The 18,583-nt window shown below is 43.0% G+C and overlaps 1 long non-coding RNA gene across 2 annotated transcripts; it reads right to left on the bottom strand.

The window, feature by feature from the left end:
• Window positions 1-1,519: 1,519 nt before the first annotated feature.
• Window positions 1,520-17,680, bottom strand: LOC146195198 (uncharacterized). 2 transcript variants are annotated; one of them, XR_014705979.1, is made up of 3 exons: window positions 17,612-17,680; window positions 11,622-12,490; window positions 1,520-11,019 (listed from the first exon to the last, which is right to left on the bottom strand). It is a non-coding gene; the product is annotated as an uncharacterized LOC146195198 (long non-coding RNA). The 2 variants fall into 2 exon arrangements; XR_014705978.1 differs by having other exon boundaries at window positions 1,520-3,129; window positions 10,927-12,490.
• Window positions 17,681-18,583: the final 903 nt, after the last annotated feature.

An 18,583-nucleotide genomic window follows, 5' to 3' on the forward strand; every position in this document is an offset into this window, starting at 1 on the left:
TTCCGGAACTGACGTAAAATGTGAAATCAAAACGCAAAAAAAATGTTACAATCTCCTTAGCTTCTCTGAAACTCTCAAGGGAAGCATGCTCTGAAATACAAGTTGCATCAGTAAATAATAATAGGTCATTGTTCAAAGTAAGAAATTACAAATAAGAATGTCATGATATAATTTAAAATGGAAGTTTGAGAGCTCAATAGTCTTCTACATTTTGAGAAAATATTTAGAAGACAGTTTGTGCCATGCTGTCTGATATCATCAAAATACCTTTTTAAATATATTAGCGCAAATGAAAAAATTCTACAAGTTGAAAACCTTTGATGCAGGTCAAGTTGCTAAATTTTTATAATAGTTTGTATGTAGCTTGTTTGCAAAGAACAGGATAACTAGCAAACCATTTGAGGGCTGCACAGACAAATGCTCTTCCCCTAATGTTCCTTCCTTTTGTGCTCTTTTAAACTGTGCATTCTTGTGAATGCCTTTTGGCACAAGTCACAATGAAATGGCTTTTCACCCTTGTGGGATCTCACATGTGTCAGGAGAGTCGAATTATTCACAAAGGACATTGGGCACAGCTGGCACTGATACGGCTTTTCACCTGTGTGGATACGCATGTGCACCACCAGAACACCTTGGTGAGCAAATCTACTTTGACAGTAGGAACAACAATACGGACGTTCGCCCGTATGAGTCCTGACGTGTTTCTTCAGGTCGCTTTTCTGTGTAAACTTGCTACTGCAGTAGTCGCAATGAAATGGACGCTCGCCCGTGTGCATCTTGATGTGGGTCTTTAGATGACCTTTCTGTGTAAACTTGCTACTGCAGTAGTCGCAATGAAATGGACGCTCGCCCGTGTGGGTACGGAGGTGCACACCCAAAACGTATTTAGAGCTGAAGCTCTTGCTGCATTGGCTGCATTTGTGAAGCTTGCGGCCCGAGGGTTTCCCCATATGAGAACACGTAGAATTGGTGCGCTGGCTCGTTGGATGCTTCTGATGTGAACCTTGACCAGGAAGGGTGGTATACTTGAAGACTGTGCCAACTGGATCTGCATTTAAGACCCAAAATGCTTTCAATAAGAGGAGAGAACACTGCAACATTCCATTTAGTGTTGGGCAGAAAAGGTAGTGCATGCAAAAATTTAGCTATGACGTTCAGGATTATGAAGAAAAATTGAGTGCTTGTTATAACTTGGTAAGGAAACTGGCCTCAATCCAAGTAAATAAATAAATATGCACAATTACGAGCTGAATGACAGATTCAAGTTGATGCAAATGAAAGCATTAATTAGTGGCAGTTAATTATGCTTAGCAATTAAGCTCTACAAAAATTTGAAATTTACTTTCTTTAAATATTTTCAAAAGAAAGCTAAACACACTTGAAAGCCATTCAAATTAGATATCACTGTCCTTCCTCCTAAAGAACATCCTGTTTATACATACAGCTTCAGTTTGTGGACAGAAACTGAAAAAAAAAAAAAAAAAGCGCAAGCAAATGCTTCCACATTTCACCTAACAAAATGTCCTCAGATGTGAACCAAGGCCTGAAAATGGAATGTAAGAATTCAAGGTCTAGGACAAATGCGCTAAGCTTGAGAGGGTCATCAAATTTATGCCCATAACAAAGAGATCAATTACTTCTAACTAACCAAAAAGAACCAGAATACCGCGATGCATAGGTAAATGCACCATGAAAAGGAACAGAGGTGCATGACGTAGTATGCTAGACTGCATGCCTGTGCCAATTTAAGCACTCATGGCACGCCTTTTCATGCTTTTGAATGACTGCCTTTAGAGTAATGGTGCAGCAGCTATAGAGGCCAAAGTCGCTCTTCAGTCCAGATTCTGCTTTTAAGATGACAATGCTGCAAAAAAACTTTCACCATTTGAAATCTTAAGGTACACCTTATTATGCCTGAGACTGGGCACGTCTCCAATTTTTAGAGCAGGCAGAAGCGGATCAAGCCAAATCGCCATGGGCTAGGATATTCCTTTTCATTCTGCCTCTGCCATTTTATATCAAAAGAAAAAAAAAACAAAAACATGTCTGGCTTTCATTCAAAAGCAGCCAACCACTACAGATCAAAGCATCTAAGTATATAACTGCTTTTGCAGAGTCAGTGGCAGGTATAATACGAAACAAAAAATTAAGGAAAAGTCGCAGTGCTTAAGCCTCACAGCTAGACATTTAAAATGAGTGTGGGCATATTAGCACAAGACATACCATCATAAACAATGCACCAATGGTGAAGGCTACTAATTTATGTGCACTTTTTTCTAGAGACTCCAGTGAAACCGGATAATTATGGCTTCACTCGTATGGTTCTAAAAATAAAAATGTTTAGTACAATGGCATTCTTGTACATGTCATGATGTCACACACAAAATCTCTCAGTGGCTATCACTCGAGCTTCATAGCTATTGCTTTATCTTCAGGAGCACAATTTCACATCAAGAGGAAATGCTTGAAGGCAGAGTTTTTAGCACAGGAAAAAAAAAATTAAAAAATACCGAACATACTTAAGGCATCAGTAGGATTCTCGGTTCCGTTCAAATGAACCTAATGTAAAGCCTTTGTCAAAAGTGTAGAGCCCAGGGAGTCTGCTTATGAGTCGTGTAGTGGCGCTGAATTAGCATTAGTGAGAGTCCTTCCCACTGGAGAGGGTAAGACAAAAAAAAAACAAATCTTACCACCAAGATTTGGAGCACTGGAAAATCAAATACAATCCACACAAAAGTGGCTCAAAAGCAGACTCCCTGTGCTCTATGCTTTTGGCAGAATGTGCCTGCTCCCACACACTATAAAACCTGAACCAGTAATTGCCATCACCATTATATTAAAAATTCCCAACACTTAAAACCTGTCACTTCCTTTAGCTCTTTAGGCATAATTAAATAATAATTAAGAAAAAGACACTGATTCCTTCAACTCATTATGTAAAACAGAGGTAGGTAATATATTGATATTGAAGCATTCAATGTCCAACAACGTGCATAAAGCTCTAGCATCGAGATCACTGGACATGCAATGCTTTGAACATGATGCCATTGAAACAGCAATGGTTGGCAGGTGTGGTACAGAACGTTTCTTCCCATGAAACCTTTCACTCCGTTGTTTAGGAGACACGACCTGCAAAATAAAGCACAGCAAAGAAGTGTCAGTACAAGGAACCGATGCCATGAACGGCACTGCTAATGTGCTTCCTGTATCAACACACATGCACAAAGAATATTGCACCTGACGAATCACATTCCGCGAGGCAGAAAATTGCTACAGAACATGAAGAACACACTAGTAATAGTGTGCTCTGTAATATGACCGCACAGATTCTAAATTGATTATCATATACGCTCAAAACACAATACTGCAAAATGGTATCTTATATTAGTTTCATTTCTTTTTGCCCTCTCTGAAGGCATCAACGAAAGGATTCAACTGCAGAGGTTGACAGCAGTCGCTTCAATGTGTTGTTCAGTGGGCAAGCTGTATTCTGTGCACTCAATACATGTTGCCTACAAAACAGAACATAGCAAAATTAGCCAAAGCCCCAGGAAAACACAAAAGCTGCAAGAAAATTCTGCATATATGTTTGGGTACATGACACATATGAGGGCAAGGGGCAACCATGTGCCCAACACAGGGTTGGAAAATCTCAAGTATTGTGCAGAAGGAGATGTTTAAATTCAATTGTCAATCTATGTAAAGCATTTTTTTTTTCGTAGGAATCTCAAAGCAAAATAAATCTACTGTTGCATTTTCTCTTAGGAGTAAGTTTACATGGAAAAGAATGTGCCTGGTATAAAATATCATGACATGCTTTCTTATTCCAAAAGTCCTCTCAAATCAGATAAAGTAGTTACTATCAGCCCTTAGCCACACAGTTGGCAAGGCAAACAGGCTTTCTTCAGTTTGTGAATCTAAGGGCATGTGTCAGGTCTTTAGGTCCTATGAAAAGGTAGCACAGGTCAATCACTAAAGCATACCTGGTGCTAATAAAACTGCCATTAACAAAATGCTGATTTGACCAGATGCATTTTATAGCTGGCTAAAAACTCAAATAGCTTTGCGGTTTTTATTTAGTTACCATCGACAGCAACAACTTTTCCTTTTATGCCTTCCCAACCTGCTTCATTGGGCAAGACAGCACTGTTAGCATGTGGCCACAAAGTAACCAGTTCTATGTATTCTAGGTTGGTAAATGAACCTTCCTATGCTCAGTTCAAAACTAGTTTTTGCTGTTTGGTGGTGCTACCTTGTGAAAAGGCTTTTTTAAAATGTTGAGTGCATTAATGTCCCATGCATGCGTGTACTGCTCCTTAGCGGTTACACAGAACTAAATCCAGGCCCACACACTTCACAAAGTATGTTCACATCACGTACACATGCAAGCAACAATACTTAGTACAGAAAATTAAAATCTAAATTTTCAATGTCGTGAGCACTCGTCCGTATGTCTGGTTGAGTGCGAAAAGTATTATACGGCCAGAACGTGTCAAAATTTCGAATGCAGTAACTAGGAAATGGTGCCCCGCCACGGCGGTGCAGTGGTTAAGATGCCCGACTACGAGTACCCGGGTTCGATCCCGACCGCCACCGCCGGCGTTTTGATGGAGACGAAACGAAGAGGCATCCATGTGCTGTCACCACACAATAAAGATCCCCAGGTGGTAAAAATTTCTTAGACGTTCACTACGGCTCCTTTTTCCCTCTTTCCACTTTCAATCCCATCTTCCTCCCTGCTATACGGCACGGTTCAGGTGTGCACAGAAACAAGTGTGACAGATACTGCGCCTATCCCTTTTTGTGAACCAGTTATTATTATTATTATTAATCAGGAAATTGTTTTATCAGGGAACATATTACCCGGAAGAAAAAGTCTAACTCTATGGGAGATTTCTACTGCCCACGATGTTCAGTGTATGAAAGAGGAAATTGCATAAAGTTGGCAGATATCAACTAGGTTCTACTGCACTTGTCTGGCTGTGTCCGAAGAATGACAAAATGCCAGATCCAAGAGCTCCACGTAGCAGTAATACACTTAGAGATGTTCAAACCTCGTTGTGCTTATGAAAAACTGATGTAGAAAACGATACGAGACATAGGAGTGCTCCTGTGTCTCGTATTATTTTCTACGCCTGTTTTTCATAAGCGCAACGATGTTTGAACAAGTCAGTCACCAACTAGTCCATAGAAATCTTTTTGACACTTTGGGACAATGCCTCAGAGTTGAAATGTTGCCAAGAAAAGCAGAAAGTGACACCCAATAGGAAGAATTACAATTTGATTCTTGCATTTGCACTTCTTTTTGTTCAATTCCGCCATGACATGCACCTTTTGTAATATACCAAGTCTTTCCCATCGAGACATCGCCAACCCTCCCATTTAGGCAAAATACTCATTATATAACAACCACCTAGTCACCTACCAATCCTTGGAAACAAAAACTGGGGGTCTCGCAATTCCCCAAAAATACCCTCCGAAATGTTGCTACTGTAAAAGGAAAGCAGCGACAGAAAGGACAGAAAGACATTTTTTTTTTCGCCCATCCTTCCAATCTTTTGTAGCCTCTAATTTATTTACATATACAGCAGGCAACAGCGCTGCATAATCAGGGGAGGGAAGAAATTACATTTGTTACAATAACAGCCCAACAAAATCTCAAAGCATTTCACGCACACGGAAAATGATCGAGATAATGAAGGTAAGCACTTTTTTGTTTGCCTTTGACAAGACAACTTTGACAAGAGGAATGCTATGGACACAAAGATGATGCAGAAATACTTAATACGCTATGTGCACGGCGTGGTACAATACACGATCTCGCTGGCTTGGTGGCGTTTTCGTTTGGCATCCATGTCCGATTTTCCTTTTGCTTGTTATTTGGAGTGCTCTTTGGCTCCGAATGTCTGTGCACTGCCTACATCTCCCCGTGGGCCTTGTCTACTGCCACAAGGCTGCTTGATACATTAATATGCATTTTCTGGTTGTAGATATGCTAATAGACAGCGCCGCCACTGTGGCTCAGTTGTGATGGACACAAAGTGCAAGGAGCCCATGCACTATGTGGCTAGAGTTCGATTTTGGCCGTGTTTCATAGATGCAAAACCTATGTAGTACTGTACAATGTTAACCCAAGTTCGATCTCAGCCACTACTGCCATGTTTCTATGGATGCAAAATGCAAGGTGTCCCTGTTCTGTTGCTATGTTAGCCATTTTAAGGACTCCCAAGTTGACCGCGTGGTGTCACGGAGATGCAGCAGTGTTTTCATTTCATTACGACAAACATCGCAGTGAAGTGGAGTGCTCCTATAACTTCAACCACCTTAAGTTCTTCAAAGAGCACTGACAATGTGCAGCGCCCAAGGATGCAATATTAGCTTTTCTCTTCCATCAAACAAACGCCACTACGGTCGGTATAACGCCTTTGTAATTGGGATCAGTAGTCAAACGCCATAACCACTGAGACACTGTGGTATGGTGCACAAGAAAGCAGCATATATGGTTCCACAAGTTCTTTGCATTCGGAGGAGGGTCAAAAGCAATGGGCAGCGGCAGTTCAGTAGGAAAAGCTCCGTGATGGGGCAACAGACTGGCACTGTGACTATATACTGCACTTGTGCGTGCAAATTCTTTTTTATGTATATATAAGAATGAATGATGCGTGGAACCTTTTCAGTTTCTGTCCCTAGTCTCGAAGTGAGTTACACAATGTACACACTACACCGACTGCACTTGCCGATGCGGCTTCATGCGACCAGTGGCCCCTGTCATCTTATCAAGAAGCCAAAACCTAATGCGTTGCTACCTTATAGCTGCTTAGACAATAAGCTTTTGTTGAGGAAACCTACGACCGTGCTCGTGTGCGGCGATGGCTGGTGAGTGGGAAAGCGTACCCTATGGTCACACTACTTAAAGAGTTCCAAAATTCTTGAACAGCCTTACTCAACGTGAGGCAGAAGATGACAAACCATGAAAAAATAAAAGCAAAGTGATGTGCTCATCAACAGTAACGCATAGAAGATGGATGCATATGCATGAAGAATTAGTGTTATGAAAGGAAGGGGTCATCGCCTGCAAATAAAGGCCCCATACAATGTTCACATCACTAAAGAGAACACAGTTATACATCAACACAACCAAGTGAGTAAAACACAAAATTTATTTATAAAATTACGGTTAAAAAAATCAAAATTTATCTCTTTACATGCAGAAAACACTTCAGAACATTTCACTGCCTATTCCGAAAGAAAACCTTTACAGTAATTGAGGCGGAAATGGACGGTACGCACGTGATGAGAATGTGGCTGTATAGTTATAGTTTAACCATGATTGTCACCATTCTGAAGTGTGAACCCCGATCATAGCATGCATACAATGACCAGTTTCGCCTCCAATGTAGCTGCGTGGGAAGCAGCCAGGGAAATGAAGGCCGGCAGGGATGGGCAAGGCAGGTTTTTCCACCTCGCTTGCTCTACGTCAGTGGCATCAAGAACAGTGTCCACCATCAAACACGATGAAGTGAAACCCAGTCCACATTGATCACTGCTTTGCGCCATGCACAAGTGCGAGCATGCCCACCTGTGATGCTGTCAGGCAGGGTGTGCCTAACATTCCAGTTCTTTTATGGAACCTTATGGGAATAAAACGCAGTAACCGCAGCGCAGTTCACTTTGAACAAAGACACCGCAATTGGTGCTCATTTGGTGCAAGATTGTGCCCGACTGCAACATACCGCAAGAGCTGCGTCTGCCCTTGCTGGTTGCGCGTTGCCAGAGTTGTGCAGGTGCTCGTAATGCCTAGTGGATACCAGCAACACTATTTTTGCTAACCTCTTTTGTACTAACTCAGGTGGCACAAAAACAGGATGGTCCGCCATCACCCACTTTTAAATCATGCATGTGCTCTTCACCTGTCTTACAGGCAGCACCCACATTCACATACTCTGGTGGGCTCTTCGATACACGCCTCACTTGTCCCTTCAAGCTTGTGGCACTATTTTGCCTCGGGTCCGTTTCGAGCCACCAACAAAATTTCACTAAGTACGGTAAAATAAGTATGGTACTAAGTATGGTTTACGTTAAAATTACCTTTGTTATACTGAGGTAAAAAATACACTGTTCTATGGTCACAAAGTTGTGAAAAACCAAAATAATTGCTACATTGAGGATTTCATCACACTGAAGTTCATTATTTAAAAGTTAAACTGTAGTTCTGCATTCAAAGTACAGCCGAGAGAGCGCGACACGAGCAAAAATGAAGAAAATGTGTGTCAAGGTTTCTTAAAGATTAAGAAAGTTCAAAAAGTTCAGCATTGTACACTTATTTCAGAAAGCAAGCTGCACAAAAAAACACAGTGCAAGAGCTCAGGCGCACTTCCAAGACCTGTAGAAAATAGATAGGCCCTATCAGGCTACAGCAGCAAGTTTAGAAACTTTCAGGGAATGTGTTACACCTGCAAGGTTCATTATAGGCTGAGCCTAAAATAAACAGGCATGGTCATGTGGCACTGCTCACGTATGAGCTGAATAGCGCTGAACCAAGGTAATCTTAAATATTAAAATGATATTTGTACAATTCAATTTGGTGCTGGTGTGCTCTTGATTGCCACTTGCAAACGCCGCATAAATAATGCGTTTAGAAGCAAGAATTCCGGTTGCATTGGTCCACAGTCAGATCCACCAGCTTCTTCGCGAGCTGCGTGGAGAAGCCTAACAGCACTTTGCAGCAGATGACGATGGCGCAACCAGCCAGCATCTCTAAGCCGATCATCAATATACAGCTGTCATGCATGACACCTCATAGTGACATCTCAATTAGTTTGTTGTTGGTTTCAAATTACCAAAGCTCATGCATACAGCATGCTTTCTCACCTGCTGGCTACATGCATATATTGTGCATGTAAAACCGGAAATAGCTCCAGGCTCATTTTGTGCCCGCAGAATCGCCCTTCTGACAAATGTCTACCTTGAAATTTCACTGAATCGAAATAGGTCAGAGGCACTCATATTGATCAAGCTATGTATAAATAGCTTATAGATAGAAACTGTGGTTCCAATTGCACTTTTTAACTAAATTATTCCTCGCAACGCATGACTGCATAAAGGTGGCACTGAAATGGTCTCTACACTAATACCACAGTGTAAGAGGTTTGATTTCAGTGTCACTGTCATGTGACCCAGCTGCAATCAGAAGAGGCATTTCCGTATAGATGCAGGATAGTGCTGCAGAGTTGCTCCTTTATGTATCTGCTACTACAGTGGCCACTGCTAAAAAAAGGCAGCAAGGCAGCTCATGTAGACCTAAAGATCACCTTTCAGGTGGAATGCCATTGGGAACAACCTGCCACATTCAATGCAATAGAGCAGATATTTGCCTGCATATTACCCAGGCTATATCGCATGTTACAACCAACACTTCCCACATGTAGCCATGAACCGTCCAGCTAACGTGCTGGTTCTGTTCAGGAGGCATGGTATTATCAATATTACATTTAGAATGAGACATTATTTGCGAAGAAACAGAAAGTACTGAGCCGCCAACTGGTTGGCTTTGCAGCCAGGCACTTTAGTTAATGCCAAAATGCTTTCATTGTCGCTGACATTACAGTGGTGCTAAAGCCTGCTTGAGCCAAAACTATATTTAAAGAAATAATTAGTGATACTTTACCACAGCTCACTGTCACATCTTGCACAGACTTTCTGTGTAATAAAGCGCCCATGGGAAATGGCAAAAAAAAATGAATGAGAAAGCTGGTGCTAGCCCAAACGTGGAATTTTCTCATAAAGGGACACTGCAGCACTTTTTGCAAAAGTTGGGCTTTCAGCAGAAAGCCATAGTTTTTCATGCTGCGAACTCGAATATCAGATGAAAATTAGGCAGAAGAAGGCAGAAATAGCCTTTTTTCAGCATAAATACGCAGCCCGCGCGACGGGGCTCACCGCGGGTCGCGCCGCCGCCCGTGATTGGCCAAGACGTCACGTGACGGCATTCTGAGGACCGGGGAAGCTGCCGATGCGGCTCCTTCGCTGCACTGGGTTGATCGCAGCTCTCTGCGGCTTTGTCAATGTCATTATGGCATGCCATTTCCACACGAATGATCAGCGGGATTTTTACCGCATGTATCCGTACCAGATAGGCCCACAAACGATGCAGCACTTCCGTTGTGGGGAGTGTAGATTTGGCATGAAAACTTGCTTTGGTTACAGTGAGGCATTTTGAAAAGTAGTGTGTGTCATTATTAACAGAAACTACATGGCCCTGAGCGAAACCTCGTCCCGCATATTCCTGGGAAGGAAGGGCAGTGAACAATGAATGACCTAGCCGACTACCTCCGTCTCAGGCCTTTCGCCCCGCCCGAAAGGTCATTGCTGTGAAAAATGAACCCAAATCTTAATGTACCAAATCCTGCTTTGAATGCCAGTCGTGGTACCTAGGGGAAACGAAGAATTTTACAGAAAGGTTGAAGCAATACACAGTTACCACCAGACAAATGAACAATAAGCGAAGCGCGGTTGCGGAGCTCTGCGATGCAACGAGGCATTGACGGGGCAATTGTGCTGGGAGGCCAAGTCAAATGCGCGCAGAATGCTGCTTGAGTCATACGACATTTAGTAGACGTTGAAAGCCTTTCCTTTTTATCGTACTGTCACAATACACGTTTAGTGAATTGACAGCTGACGTATGTTGAAAGCCAAGCTGCAGCTCCTCCGCACCCATACCTTCATGAGAAAACCGTGTTCCAAAATGTGTTGTCTTAAAAGAGCTTCGTCGTTTTCATTTCCAACAATGTGCATCCCCAAACAAGACAGGACTATGCAAAATGACAAGGCAGCGACGGGTGCAAAATCGCAAGGCCATGTATGAACAAGTTCGATGATTGATTGCTTGGACACACCGAAGGAAACCTCGCTCTTTGTGCTCCTTACCTGAATGCACCTATACCCAGCTGAGCAGTACACTCCTTATCTTCTACTAATGCTCCCGTAAGGGTTCCACGAACATATCAGGCACGTGCCGTGCTGGAAAAGATATCGCAGTCTTCACAATCTAGCTTCGACACAGCAGTGGACTCTTCTCAATCATCTGCTAGTTCGCAAACATCATCAGTGCGTACTACTGATGAGTTGTCCCTGTTTAGCACAGAAGCCGTTGCGCGAAGCTTTTGCGCAAAAAAAAAAAAAAAAAAAAAGAAGAAGAAGAAGAAGAAGAAGAAAAAGAGATACGCGAATACAACCACGCGCCGATCCTGTCTGACCGTTCCATCATGCGATTGCAGTCCATGAACAGATCGCAGACGACTGTCCCGACTGTTTTGTACTAGGAAACAGAAGGAACCGCGTCATGGTTCAGCCATGCCTTTTTGTCAAAGCCCTATAGAAATCGCATTAGAAACAAACTGCATGTAGTCACAGTTACGAAAATGCTTCGAGTAGAATGTTTCTTTTGGTCTGCTTGAATTTATCTCTCTTCTCAGCAACGCCGCATTGTGCCGCGAGCTTTTAATACAATGGAAGATCGCATCGTCGCGTCCACAGCTGTTCATGCATCCGAACACATGCAGAACTGTGTTGCATCAGGTGCACAACACTAAGTTGACGTGTTTTGTACGTCCACAACGCACGCAAAATGAGGAACAGCGCACGCCGAAAACCTCCTCCTTTGGCTCTGAATGCCTCCGGCTCCTCACGGTGACGTCACGACGGACGGAGAAGCGAGGTTTCTCCCTCCGCTTTCCTCCTCTGTAGCTGTCGCGCGGGGCGCAGGAAATTTGAATTGCGCGCTTTCAGTCAAAGATTGCGCAGGAGTTTTATGCCTAATCGAAAAAATAACTTCACAGGCAAGATCAACAAATAATCTACTTCAAAAGCCTATAGTATTGGTACATTTGAAAACCGCGGCAGTGTCCCTTTAAGCCAAATGCCAACTGCATGCTAACATGACACATGCGATAACCAAAGAATTCGGTAAGTAACGTAACACAGGACAGCTCTTTACCAAGTAATCAGCATCGCATCTCGCTCTGCATACTGCACCATATCTACAAAACAATGCTTTTAAGCTTACTTTCATGGCTGTATAAAATTGTGACTGCTTGCACTGATAAAATATGCAACTGCCCAGCAGCTTAACAGAACCTGCTCTCTTCAGACGAGATCTCACTGAGGCAAACAGAATTTCTTTACCCAAAGTTTGGCCATGGTTTATACTACCATTTCCGGTTCCAATAGATATATTATCTCAAACACATATCCGAGATTTTAAATTCAGCTAAAAGAAATAAAGAGCAAGGGCAACACTAAATCATATTAAATGCAGAAACAAGACTTTACATCGGCTATTGGTGTATAAGGTGGCATTCATTCTTAGCTTTATCTGCTGGATTTGCAAGGATACGAGCTGATGATCTGTGTGGTCTGGCAGTAGTCCTTTTTGGAAAGTTGTTCTCCTGGAAATTTGCACTCTTTGTCCAGTCAGCACTAATTTTGACACCTGTGAAAAGAAACAAAGAAATACATTTTTGGCATCATAAAAAAAAAAAAAAAACTTGAGAGGCATAAACACATTTCCTAGTATGATTGATTGATGATTTGTGGGGTTTAACGTCCCAAACCGACTCAGGCTATGAGAGACGCCGTAGTGGAGGACTCCGGAAATTTTGACCACCTGGGGTTCTTTAACGTGCACTGACATCGCACAGCACACGGACGCCACTCCGTTTCACCTCCATCAAAACGCAGCCGCCACATTTCGTAGTAGGGCTATAGCCATTTTCACCAGGAAAGGCAACCAAAGGGCAACAAAGGCATCTAATGATTCGAGGCTGGCAAATTACAACAGAATACATTTCGGTTTGGATGATGGGGTGTAATATCACAAAGCGACTGAGGCTATGAGAAACACCGTAGTGGAGGGCTCCAGAAATTTCGGCCAACCGGGGCTCTTTAACGCGCACCGACATCACACAACACATGGAAGCCTAGCTTATCGTCTACACTAAAAAGCTGCAGCCGAGTCCGGGGATTCGATTCCGCATTCTAGGGCACAGTTCTAGAGTTCCACCATGGTAGTGCAAATACATTTTGTCTCTATAAGAAATCAGAGGACGACTCGTCACAAATCTTCGCTGCTAACTCCTGGTTGCTGTAGGCTGTATCCCTTCCACCCATAAGTACAGGATGCATTCACATGATGTCATCAGTGCAGTTTTCTGACACATTAACCAACTAATTTCTGCGTTGCAGGCAGGTGTAGATGAAAATGAGCTGATTATATATATGCATGTCATACATCAGCACTCCTTACAGCACAAGCATAGCACCCAGTTTGATGTTGGTGCAAGCTCCCTTGAAGTCTAAAGAGAGAGTCATGAATATGCTCCCACAGGTCACAGCAGAAATGATGCTGCCAAACGTTTGTTCCAGAATTACATGCTTAACAACTTTTTAGGCACTTGAAAAAAAAAAAAAAAAACGGCTATTTGCAAGCGTACCTTATAAACATAAATGCCTTTCTGATGAAGAAGTTCCTTGTATGGGCACAATCACTGACCCAACCACAGACACGTTAGCTATGAAATAGATGGCAAAAGCAATGTTGCCAAAAGGTAATCTTGCACAGCTGAATAATGGTTTTCCTGGAGTAGATTTTCTCTACATGGCATATAAATCCTATACTCTATTCAAAATATTATTTCAGTATATTATCTGACCTTTACAACTGAAACAAGGAAACTAGACTGATGACAATCATACCAAAAAAAAAAAAAGTGCAGTCAGGAATATGTACTGCTTGGCTACATGGCCCAGTAATACGCAGCCTGTATTGCGGTCTTCAAAATGGATACCAAAGTGAAATCAGTATACTGATATAATGGGAACTAAAGAGAAGATTATGCACAAAAACCCAAATAACTAATACTCAAAAATGTGGAAAAAGAGCTGAAAAGAGCTGAAAAAGAGGTTTTTTTATTTATGAAATACTGTGGAAATATGGATCTTCAAGAAGTACTAAGAAAATGCACGAAAGAATACTAGGGGACATACATAGGAGAATGCAAACAAATTGGCTAGTGTAATGACATAAGGAATAATATGCCAAAACATACTACAATAATATGTAACTCAACACAAGAATACAATGCCATTACATTAAACAGCTCCTGAGCTAGAAGACTTCAATGAAGGACAGCAAAGAAATCTGGGGACACTTAAATTTCCCTTTGGGAGTATGACAATTTGACAATACTGGTTTTCATCTGTTGCTCCCCCTAGCAGAATCATGTTTCAGTACATCCACAGTGCTGTTTGCTTAATCACTATTCCCTTAATTTGTGTCTATTACCTCATACATACTCATTAGCATACAGTACTAGGCTGAAAAAATATATGTATGACCCTCCAACACAGATATTCCCTTTAGGCGCCGTGTCCCCGTATGGGGATGCGAAATTTGTCTGGCCAGCTGTGCAAAAGAGTAATAAAAAACGCCGTTTTGAATGTTTCAAAACACGAGCCCTGATCTAATTTATTGGACAATTGGCATTATCACACGCGAAGTAAAAGAAATCCTGCCGGAAAAGCACGGCAAAAATAGACATGGCTACGTTCTACGGAACTCACAGTAATTGCTTGTTGTTTTTGTCATATTAGACTGTCAGGAATCTGCGCCGACAAAAATATTAGCATTTATTTATTGAAGCAAGGGCCCGTGACTGTGAAATAATGCCTATCACCCTTGTTACAAGTGTATTCAGCATTGCATGCACTTCTGAATGTTAGCGTCTCTGTTCGTAGACAGCATGCCTCAAAACTGCCTCTGCCGGCACACTCCTTTTTTGAGTGTTCCGGCGTCACCTTCTATTTATGTGCGCCCTGCTGTGCAAAAAGGCAATACACGTGCCGTTTTGCATGTTTCAAAACACGCCAAACTCGAGAAGTCAACAAGCTCAACTTCCGTATGTCACTGTACCCACTTAGGTCAAGAACCTGAAAGTGGCTGTTGAGGGTAATCTCTCACTTTCTATCTTTTGCACTGTGAAAAAGCTGGATAGAGTACCTGTGAGACGCAAGTGCTGAGAAGTTAGAGTATAAGAACAGTGCTGCCAATGCACCCGGTTGCATAGAAATGTGCAATACATTAAAAAAAAAAAAAGAAAAAGAAAAAGCAGAGGTTTAAAAATGGCTTGAACCTAGTGATAGAGTGAAAGGTGTGAGTGTTGCGGGGATAACTCTTGTAACACCACCTATTCAATCCGCAGGTTTATAATTTTTCTTTAAGTCAGGTTTCGGGGAAAGGAAGGCAGCTTATACTTTTGGATAGTCACCACGGAGTAGTGGATATCTACACCTAATCAGGTCAAGGTGATGTTTTCATATTTTTTTTTGTAGATTGTGCTTTGATTTATAAGAAAGGAAACATTCAGTATCTGTCAGGCATGAGGGAAGGGAGGAAGGTGAAAGTGATGAAAGCGAAAAGAGTTAAAGAGGTCCCACAGTGGAGGGTTACACAAATTTCAGCCATCTGGAAGCCTTTAACATCAGCTGACATCACGAAACACAGAGCTGCCTCTCCATTTACAATGGAAGAACTGATAGAATCCATGAATATCGCGAGGTACAGAAGGCTAGCGAGGGTGGAAACCAATATGCATATTCTAGCCAAAATGCAAAAACTGCGCACATCCAAGGGAGAACACTCCGGTGCACATTAAAAATAAAATCAGGATTCTCTCACTTTCAAAGAACATGCACCCTGACAGAGTGCAATGGCAGAAATAAGATGTGTAGCAATTTTTGGAGCAGCAAAATCTTAGTTTTGGAGCAGTAAGATGCATATTTGGAGCAGCTTGGAGGAAAAAAGAAACTGCATTCTACAGCATGAATTCAAATTTTGGAGGCGTTAAACAGAGAGGAAACCTTACTTTTGGTACGAAACACGAAGAGTTATGAATATTGGAGCATATAAATGTGACCCAAAGGCAATCTAGCAAAGGCCACCAATCACTGGCACTTAGCATATTTCGCGCGCGCGCGCGCGCGCGCGCACGCACGCACGCACACACACACACGCGCACGCACGCACGCACGCACGCGCGCACACACACACACACACACACACACACACACACACACACACACACACACACACACACACACACACACACACACACACACACACACACACACACACACACACACACACACACACACACACACACACACACACACACACACACAAAATAAAGATTGTGAGCCATAAAACCGAGGAGGTTCATTTTTCAAACTTCCGGGACTCAGAAATGGAAAAAGCTTGAAAATCTAGTCCGGTTTGACAATCTATAGTCACGCGGGATCATATCTTGCTCGCAAGACTAAACAATGATTTACTGTCTACGAAATCCACAGCTTGTGTCATGCGGGCGCAGCTCCAGAAGAGCCCAATTCGAAGCCGTGACTGCGATCAGCCTGTGCCCAAAAGCGAGTGCAGTACAAAAACAAAAACAAAATGTGAAATCAGAAGAAGACACAAAAAAAAAGATAAAAAGAAAAGAAAAACAGCGACCAATAAGAGAAAGGGCAAATGTCGAAAGCAGATAAGAAGTCATAAGTAATGCAAACGGACGAGCAAGCACATCTTCGGAAAGCTTTCTAGGTGCTGTCGATGACTTGGTGGTTCTGAATGGATATTTTGATTAAGGGGAGGAAGGCGGTGACTCAAGATGTTAGGTTTTAGGTGCTGTCGATGACTTGGTGGTTCTGAATGGATATTTTGATTAAGGGGAGGAAGGCGGTGACTCAAGATGTTAGGTTATACATTTCATGCACAGAGCAGAGCACTCTGCTTATAATGCGTTTACGTTTTGATTGTGCTTGCCACCCTGCCGCAGCTCAACCCACGCAGATCTATCATATGACGCCATCACGTAGTATATCACCTGATTCAGCCACTCCTATTTGCGCCACTGTACTATTTTCGCAATTTCACGTTGCAAAACCGTATCAACTTCGATTTGGTCACATCTGGCTACTGCTACTGCTACGACAAATACGTCACGGCAACGACGTCGCGTGATGAACATACATTTTGGACGCACGGGTAAAACTGTTTAGGAAATTAGTCGTCCCGCGCATACTAGAAAAATATTACCAGCATCCATCCGGCTTTTCCTGTGTATACCGGTGAAAAACGCACCGGGTCCACCAGAGGTATGTAGATGGTACATTTAAAACTACAGCCCGTTCGACGAACCTTTCGAGTGACAACACAAGCACATCAACGGCGGCTACGGTGAAATGTTCAGAACAGTTTTTCACCAGATCGATTGTGGTATCTGCGCCACGAGTATCGCAATGAACGTGGTGAAGTGGTGTAATGTGTAAGGTCTTTTCACTGCAGAATATCTTCAAGTTCCACCCTAGCTCTGCTGTCAAACTATGAAGTTAGGCCCGCACATGGATCCAAGAGCCCGAACCACCATGTCTGCATAAGACGCTTTGCGAACCGCACGTAACATCTTCTCGGCTAGACTTTCCGCTCTTATGTTTTGGCAAAAAAAGATAAACAAAGTCGAAAACATCAAGCATTCATTTGCGTAACGCATAACAAACATACCGTTTGCCGCCACCGGTTCGGAAGTAGTTATTTTTTTACACCTCCAGTATTTGTTTTCCCACGTGACACTATTGATGCACCCCGCAATGCTGCTTGCCGCATCAATAAAGTTTACAATTTTTTTTTTATGTAACATTTTGTTCAAAACAAGCAATGAAACGCTAGTATAAAGTACGTAGTTAATATCAGGCGCCACATTCAGCAAATTTGTAGCTGTGCACAACATAAAAATCTGAAAATCGCTGGTTATTTGCAACCTTCCAACAGTTCAGCACAATCAAAACCGAAACGCTTCGTTGGTTGCGCAAGTAGTAGTAATGACCATGTAATGACTTTATTGAAACAAAGAGTTTGGGGCGTACATTCCCCTTGGGCCCCCGCACGGCCCCATACACTCAAACGCATGGTTACTAGAACAAACTCAGGTCTGGCCAACGTTCTGGCCACCAGAAACTCAGTTTCACAGCTCCGCCGGCTCCGCCCGGAGAGGTGCCCCCGGTGGTGGTCGCGTGAACTAGTGGCGCTGCAGCACGGCCGGTCTCGAAAAGCGCGCTCTCCCTTGAGACCGGCCGTGGCTCTTGGTCGGGCGCGTCGTCTGCTACGCGCGGCGAGGGAGCATGATTGGTTGTTGTACAACTTTTATTTCCATCGGAAACGGGGAGTCGTGCGCCCGCGGATTAGAGGCTGGCAGGTAGCCCTTGGCTTCTTGCGGCCTCTTCCGCCAGATGGACGGTGCGGTGCTGGATCGCAGGGTCCGCGCTTCGCAGCAGGGTATCCCAGGCTTCTCTACTTGTAATATTTTGCCCTATCCCTGGAGATTGTGGGCACTCCCAAATTATGTGGTCGAGGGTCCCTCTCGCCCCACAGTGTTTGCAGAGATCATTGTCCCTAAAGTCTGGTAGCGCGTGAAACGCCCAGACCGGGTTCATGAACGTATTAGTTTGTAGCCGCCTCCACGCGACAGCTTCTCTA

Source organism: Amblyomma maculatum, chromosome 3 (genome assembly GCF_055883805.1).
Source record: "Amblyomma maculatum isolate TAMU_Amacu chromosome 3, ASM5588380v1, whole genome shotgun sequence".
NCBI lineage: Eukaryota > Metazoa > Arthropoda > Arachnida > Ixodida > Ixodidae > Amblyomma > Amblyomma maculatum.